Source organism: Ipomoea triloba, chromosome 4, assembly GCF_003576645.1.
Source record: "Ipomoea triloba cultivar NCNSP0323 chromosome 4, ASM357664v1".
NCBI classification, from domain to species: domain Eukaryota; kingdom Viridiplantae; phylum Streptophyta; class Magnoliopsida; order Solanales; family Convolvulaceae; genus Ipomoea; species Ipomoea triloba.
In genome coordinates this window covers 7,394,206-7,403,400 of record NC_044919.1, presented here as the reverse complement: position 1 = coordinate 7,403,400, position 9,195 = coordinate 7,394,206, and the positions used below count along the sequence as shown (strand labels likewise).

Below are 9,195 nucleotides of genomic sequence, written 5' to 3'. Positions count from 1 at the left end.
TACCTAAACTATGTATGAGAACTATTTTGGGAATATCTATACTATGTATCTTTGGTGTGAGTCAAACTACTTTACTAAGTGATTCTGAAATCTATTTACCAAGTATACCTATTTTCAAAAGTATACATGTACTTATTTTACGGGGCGATGTAGAGCTTACTTAGCATTATATGCTAATCCTTTTATCTCTTGTTTTCCAAACCTTGAATGTTTTACAGCAGGATCTGGACTTGAGGCTAATTGAGAGCATGGTTTAGAATTTCTAAACCTCGAGAAGTGCTTATGGTATAGTTGCGTAGATTAGAACTTGAATTGATGTGTAGTTAGTTGTGATTTGAATAAAGGATTATTTGTAATTGAATTTATAGATAGAAACTCGTAGCCTGTGCGTTTGGGTTTAGATTCTGGCCCAAGCGTGGCATAACACCCCTTATTTCGATTTGCGATTTCGCTTCCGCATTTGAAATTTGTTTGAAAGTCTATTTTATATCTATATTTTATCGTTTATTCCTCTACTTCTGGCCTTAGAATTTGGGGGTGTTACAGAATTATCATCATGTCTTTAAATGATTGATCAAGGAGAATAAGGAAAATGGTTTGATTTAAAACTTGATTGTGTAACTCCTAAGATTACAATCAATCAACCTCTATCTCTATCCTATCAATATATATATATATATATATATATATATACACATATAATCTTCCCATACTATAATATATAATACATACATAACATATATTATATATTACAAGAATTAATACCTTCAATGGTCCTCCGAGTATTAGCGATATACCAGCGGTGATCCCTCGTCTTTAAAATGACCATGAATCATCTTCCATCTTTTTCAAATTAACCACTCGTGGTCTTCCGCTAATTTTTCCGTCAAAAGGGAGTTAAGTGAGAGGGCAAAAGTGTACTTTCACCATTATTTTCTTTGTTCCTTCTACGTTGACCTCTCTTCCCACAGAGTCCCCCACCCATCAACCAACAATAATATTCCGGCAACATGGCAGCCACCGCCATGACCTCCTACTTCTCCACTTCCATGCAAACCCTCAAATGCACCCGCCCCAAGAACCGTGACACCTCTGACCAGCTCCTCACCCTAATTTCAATCAAGATGCGCAGCTTCCATCACTTATCGCACCTCAGGATAGAACCGTGTTTGTTGAGGAGCAAATGGAGAGTGCACAGGCTAGCGCCCGCGGTGGCTCAAGAAGAGGCGAAAAAGTTTGCGGCCGCGGTGGAGTAAATGAGGTTCTGTACTATTTTGAAAACAATTTCTGAAACTCTACTGTAAAATAGTTTTTTTTTTATATTTAAACTATACTTTATCCAATCTCCAGTAACAACAAACAGTTCCCCATCTATATACCACCAAATGAGCAAATCATCCACCATCAATCTTTCAAAGTATATTTGAATCTTTCAATTGAGTACTTCCTGAGACTCTGAGAGTAGGAAGCTTCACAAAGCATGCATCTCGAGGTTCGTCTACCCAAGGGCATTTGTGGAGGACGGAGCAGATTCCTGGTTGTCGCCAGAAGCAGTCATCTCTTGGATAGGTGGAGGATTGACAATCGTCATTGGCATAACAACGTTATTTGATAGACGACCCTTCATCTCTCTATGCTCCTGGCACAAGGTACACTAGTGCATGTAGCAATACACCATGCAGGGGTCACAAGGGGAATTCTTGAGATGATACTTCTTTTGCAGCGATTGGCGAAAGAGACTAGTGTATATTCCACACATCCACCAACCAAAGAACAAGGAACAAGCCTTCGAAAATAAGGAATGATGTCCTAGGATCGAATACAATGCCATTTAATGCTGTTGCAAGAGCAATAGCTCCCTCAACAAAAATGGCATGGCATAGGCATGATTGTGTCCAAGGATTATCTTCTCTCAATTGCTCAATGTTCTGCCCAAACAAGACACATGGGCAAAAAAGTCCTGCCTAACAGCTATCCCTATTTTCATTACATCCCTACACAATCTCTAATCGATCGCCAGCCTCAACTCGACGATCAGCGGTCACCTGGGCGATTTGGCAATTTCCAAGGTTTGTTGCTGGTGCATGCGACAACGATCTAGCCCGCCGATCATGGAACAAATGATACGACTGTACTCCCGTCATCGTCGCGTCAATCGTAAATCAGATTGATGATCGGCTGCACGCAAGCTCTCCTAGAGTTCAACCGACGATTTTTCGGTGTTCTTAGGCGGTGAACAAAGAAACTGCTTGTGGCATTGGTCTTGGCTAGACGGGGGCTAAGGCAGAAACCAGAAACAACTTTTCCGGCTGGCTTGACTGTTCGACGGAGAAACCATAAACGCGGCCTAAAGCAGGTTAGCTCTCACTTAGGAACACCTTGGGAGGAAAGAAAGGTAAGGAACAAAGAAAATAATGGTGAAAGTACATCTTTGCCAAAAAATAATGGTGAAAGTACATTTTTGCCCTTTCACTTAACGCCCTTTTGACAGAAAAATTAACTGAGGACTACGGGTGGTTAATTTGAAAACGATGGAGGACGATTCGTGGTCGTTTTAAAGATGAGAGACCACCGCTGGTATATCGCTAATACTCGGAAGACCATTGAAAGTATTAATTCTATATTATAATTATATGTACATACACACGTAACACCCTAACATATATATATATATATATATATATATATATATATATATATATATATATATATATATATATATATATATATATATATATATATCAAAATCCTCAATTTTAACTTCCCGCCCAAAACACTCCTATACTATTAAGGTTTGCGTAATACTGTAAAATATGGTAATACAATTCCTATTCGTAATACAATTGTACATTAAAATATGGTAATACAATTCCTAATAAAATATATTCTTCCCTACGTTCCTATTCGTAATACAATTCTTGATTAAAATTACTAATTGTAATAATACAGTACATATATTTCCCTGCAATTAATAAAAACAAAATTCTCAATTTTAACTTCCCGCCCAAAACACTCCTATACTATTAAGCTTTGCGTAATGTTGTAAAATATGAGAATACAATTGTAAAAAAAAAATGGCACAACTCAACCTGCAAAAACAACATTTGTGCCTGCAGGTGTCAGCACACACGAGTCAAGCCTTTTTAAGTTCATTTTGGGATGTGCACGAGAGAGCCTCTATGCTATACAATTCAATAAACCTTAGAAAAACTATTATATAAGTAGTGGTGCAAACCCACTTCCCAAGCCAATGTGGGACAAAAGCTACTTGAAAGCTTTTTCTCTCAATTTTTCTAACTCAAATGGGTTAGCTTTGAGAACCAATTTCTCATTCACCCATTATCCATTTTAAGCGTACAATATATCAATTTTTTCGTCTAACTACGAAGAACTCGAATCTACTTTGACCCGACCCAAATCGAAAGTGGACCCCACATATATTTATACCACAATATAGCCACTAAAATGCCATTTTATGCTATTTTTCCAACATTTATTTGTCCAGAGAATATCAACGCTCTACGGTCAACTAACAATCACTCAACTGATTATCCCATTACTCACAGGTGAATTTATCTAATATAGTTATACTTACTAAATATCAAAATATAAGTGTACCTCAAGATCTTGCAATAACTAACCGACAAATAATTAAATTAATGATATATAATGCAATGCAAATTATCTACATATTGCATTTATACACTTATTTTAGAACACTGAACTTTTGTGATATTTGCTGTATGCGAGGAAGACTCATACTATAGTTTATTTGTCGATTCTTTTATGTTATAAATCATAATATTATAAGAAATAGATATTTTGATGAAATATGAAGCATGAGTAGTCTGCCAATCAACAGTTATGGACATCGCATTTCAACAGTTTGGATGGGCATCATTCCAGAAAGCCATACACTCCATTTGGTAATCTGGAGTGAAGTTTGGATTAACAGTTTAGATATACGATTCATACATTCTGATATATTTTTGTTTGTTGCCTGATGCCAGTATGATGATTTGAATTTTGAGAGCATAGAAACAAGCTCGAAACATGCTTATATGCTTGAATGGTCTTACCTCAAAGTTACTACCCACTATCACACAATGCTTTATGTTGTATGTTAGACTTAAGGTTACTAACTTCTCACAATAGTCAAAGGCTTTCTTTATATGTATGAAATCTTGACAAAAAAATTAGACTTTAGATGTGAGTTTTACTTATATATACCTGGGAATCTGAAACATTTTGAAATTTAGTGATTGGTAAAATCAATATGTTTTACAGTTTGACTATCAAAACTAATTTTATGGAAAAAATCACAGAATATATACATGTAGATTATAAAATTAAAATTTCATTGTCAATATTGTTATGACTCAATGCTTTGATTACATTAAAAGTGATTTTTTAAAATTTCAAACTCAAGATATGACACGCTTGATGAGTTGCAGTTGGAAGGTCAGTGATCCGCTCGCCGACTTTAGATGTCGTTGATCAAATTAATCAGTACATGTGCGACATGAATATTGCAAAAGGACGAACATATTTAAGTTGTAACTCTTTGTGTAAGGCAGAACCAGATGGTGAAAATCTATTAGAAGTACACACTCCTAAATTCTTAAATAGTTTGAGATTGTATGATTTTCTTAATCATTCATTGACATTAATTAAAGATCGATGCACTTGTTATGTTATTGCGGTACGCGACTCATCATCACAAGATTAACAAATCATATTGTTGAAGCAAGAATAGTAATGGGACACATGAAGGAACCAAAGTTCTTATCCCTCGAATGTCTCTCACTCTTTCTAATACAAGATTTCCCTTCAAGTTCCAGTATAAATAATTTCCATTGATGCTTGCATATGCCATAACTATCAACAAAAGTCAGGGTTGAATACTAACTCACGTTGGGTTATTGCTGAAAAATCAGTTTTTAATCACGGTCAATTGTACATGGCTTTCTCCCAAGTCACCCATCCTGATAGCCTGAAAGTGTTAATTAGTTCTAGACGAGGATGGACAAGATTGTGTTACTACTACCAATGTTGTCTACAAAGAGGTTTCAATAATGTGTAAATACAACCGGTGATATTATGTTTTTTTTTCCAATATGGAAAAATTGCTATATATCTACACAAAAATATATCTTCCATACATATGAGTTAGAATAACAATTGATTCCTATAATTGAGTTACTAGAGAACGTGCATATTTGCCCAACTTATAAAAATCCTAAATAATGATATATAAAATCTCTAAAGTTCTAGCACCGCATGCGTACATCTACACATTAGCTATTAATTAAGCAATTATTTGTTGGAACTCAAACAAGGATAGCATTAGAAAACATAATCGATCCAAAACATATCTTCAATTGCACTATATAATATTTGATGTTATAATTTATATAATTATATATCGATCAAAATATTCTTAATATATTATAACAAATCCATTTCGTGCATCGCACGGGTGAAAATACTATTCCCTCTGTCCAATTTTATTTGTCCTACTTACTATTCATTGGTCAAACCAATTTTTTCTTCTTTGTTTATTTTCTTTATTATTTTTTACTTGTTTTTAAATTTGATTTTTTGTGTTTAATAGTAATTTTAGTGTAGTTTCTAAATATATAAATTTTGTATATTAATGTTAAACTTAATATTATGAAAAATTGAATTAAAAGTAACTTCAGTCAAGCCTCATTAACAGAACCAGACACATAAAATGGGACGGAAGGAGTAATAAAAATATAATTTAATAACTTATTAATATATATATACTAGGTATGCGTCACACACACACACACACAACACACACATAACTGACACGCATTTCATATATATAACCTAGATATACATATATATTTAAATATATAACATATATGCTATATACACACTAAGTACGTACACTCATACTTATATGTGTGTGTGTATATATATATATATATATATGTATATATATATTATACATAAATATATGGATCACTACATATATGTATAATATATAAAAAAAAAAATACTAATAATGTACGTACACTAACACGAGCTAAACATATACATATTTATTTTTAAAATAAATAAATACTCACTATATTAAAATATGAGTTTATTATCGAAATGGTCCATCGACTATTGCGAAATTATCAATTTGGTCCTCAACAATTTTTCATGCCCAATTAAGTCACTCGACTTTGAAAAAGTTAACCAATTTGGTCCTCCGTTTATTTTGTCGTTGAACATCCGTTAAATCGAGACCAAATTGGTAATTTTGTTATAGTGAAGGGACCAAATTGATAATTAATTTTTCACTAAAATGGTCCCTTGACTATAGCAAAATTACCAATTTGGTCCTGATTTAACGGATGTTTAACGGCAAAATAAACGGAGGACCAAATTGGTTAAATTTTTCAAAGTCGAGGGACTTAATTGAGTACAAAAAATTGTTGAGGACCAAATTGATAATTTTGCAATAGTCGAAGGACCATTTCGGTAATAAACTCTTAAAATATTTATGCGCATTCTATCATAACTATAATAAAGATAGGGAATGAGCTTTCAAATGATTTGATCGGGAAAGAAAAGGATGATGATAAAAAAAGGGTAATGATTTAGAATTAAGAATTTAAAAAGAGGTTGGGTATTACACATCTCAGTGGCTAGATAGCCATGACGACAACCATTTCCGATCTTGAGGGCAATTGCACAAGGAGTTTATGAATGAATTCTTCCCATTGACAAAGACCATGAAGGTCCGAAAACAAGTACAAGAGTTCAAACAAAGCCCACTTGAGAGTCTTGGCGAAACTTAGAGGAAATTTATGTCATTAAAGCGTCAATGCCCACTCGACCTCCTCCACCCTTGGGACGTTATTAGCTCATTTTATGGAGGGAATTGGATGAGAGGCTCTCCAAATCCATCCTTGAACTCAAGAATGATAGGGTGTTGCTTAAACAAGAAATAACTCAAGACATAAGGCAAGAGATGCCGGCTATGCTCCAAGAGTCTAAGTCTACCATGAAGAACATTGAGACTCAAGTTGCACAAATGTTCCGAATGATGTCGGAACGACAATGGGGCGCATTGCCAAGCACTACGAAAAATAATCCAAAAGAGAGAGTAAATGTCATCTCTATCTTGGGTGAGAGCCATGTTAGGAAGGATGTAATGGAGTGGGTATGCGAGGAAACCACCTCTAGTGGTTTGCAAGCAAAGGATGTTGAAGAGACCACCTCTTGTGGTTTGCAAAGAAAGGAAAATGTGGAGACCACCTCTTGCGGTCAAGTGAATTATAACACCCCCAATTTCTAATACAGGATTAAACATAAATAAACAATCTTCCTTACTAACCATATTGAAAATAAGTGGGGAAGCGAATTCAAACTCTAAACCAATGGGGTGTTATGCCACGCTCGGGCCAACTCACTAAACCCAAACGCACAGGCTACAAGCTTTCTAACTACAATCTATATTATAACAATTTCTTATCTAGATTAAAAATCAACTATAATACAACAATTTGGATTCTAAACTAATTCGTTTAAACCAAGAGACAACTCCAATGGCAACTAGCTCTACATCGCGCTCTCAAAACGAGTCACTTCCATCAAATCCTGAAAACAGTAAGGTTTGGAAAACACAAACAAACAAAATTAGCATAAAATGCTAAGTAAGGTTCATTTTGCCCCGTAAAATATGTACATTTTAGTTTGGAAATAATATACTTTTAAAAGATAGTTTTAAAATGAATACTATGAGACTTGGAAATTAAATATAGGAAAGGAGTAAATCGTTTGTAGAGACTAGAACACTTGTGAAGTGTCAAATCAAAGTGCAATATACATAAGCCAACATTAAGCTGATGCAAGAACTTCATTTAAGAACAAACTTTTCCTCATACAATCATCTATTTCGTATTGTAAACAAATTCGACTCTAGTAAAAAGGCATAACTCCAAAAGAACAATTCTCAAGCATATGATAACTTCAATAACTCAATATATACATAAGTATAGACACAAGAAGAAAAAAAATCATAACAAAAGTCTCAACAACAAGCTTATATAACAATAATAACTCATTTAAAGTTTATATGATACTAGTAACTCATCTCAAGCTTAGTAATAATAATAGCCCATCTCAGGCTTAGTGATAGTAATGGCCCATCTCAGGCTTATGTAATAATAATGGCCCATCTCAGGCATAATAATAGTAATGGCCCATATCATACTTAATAATAACAATGACCCATCTCAGGCATGTATAATAATAATGGCCCATCTCAGGCATATATAATAATAATGACCCATCTCAGGCTTAATAATAATAATGGCCCATCTCAGGCATATATAATAATAATGACCCATCTCAGGCATGTATAATAATAATGGCCCATCTCAAGCATGTATAATAATAATGGCCCATCTCAGGCTTAATAATAATAATGGTCCATCTCAGGCATATATAATAATAATGGCCCATCTCAGGCTAAATAATAATAACGACCAATCTCAGGCATGTATAATAATAATGGCCCATCTCAGGCTTAATAATAATAATGGCCTATCTCAGGCTTAATAATAATAATGGCCCATCTCAGGCTTACTAATAATAATGGCCCATCTCAGGCATGTATAATAATAATGGCCCATCTCAGGCTTAATAATAATAATGGTCCATCTCAGGCTTAATAATAATAATGGCCCATCTCAGGCGTATATAATAATAACGGCCCATCTCAGGCATGTCTACTATACTAATAAGAGCCAAAGAGAGTTAGGCCTAAAATGGGTAGAAAAAATGGCGGTCAAATTATTTAATCAAATGGATGGTTCAGATGAACTATTTAATCAAATAGATGGTTAAGATAATTCAGATTAATATTATTAATAGAGATTACCTAATTTAACCTTACTTTTATGATTATCCGTTAAGTTTTCCGTTAAATATTCTCTTCTCCGTTAACATTCCGTTAACTTTTAACTTACCCATTAATTTCTATAAGAAAGGTCTTAGGTTCGAACCTCATCTCAATCAAATTTGACATAATTAAGTTTCTCACTCTATTTTACTTTTATTAAATTAAATAAATTAGTAGCTACAACAAAAAATGATACATATGTATTTCTTTAATTTAGAATTATGTGTCTACAATACCTTTATTTGAAAAAATTATTCATTATCAAAAAA

The 9,195-nt window shown here is 33.9% G+C and overlaps 1 pseudogene; it reads right to left on the bottom strand.

Moving 5' to 3' along the window:
- Positions 1–1,471: 1,471 nt before the first annotated feature.
- LOC116015727 lies at positions 1,472–2,144 on the bottom strand (annotated as a pseudogene).
- Positions 2,145–9,195: the final 7,051 nt, after the last annotated feature.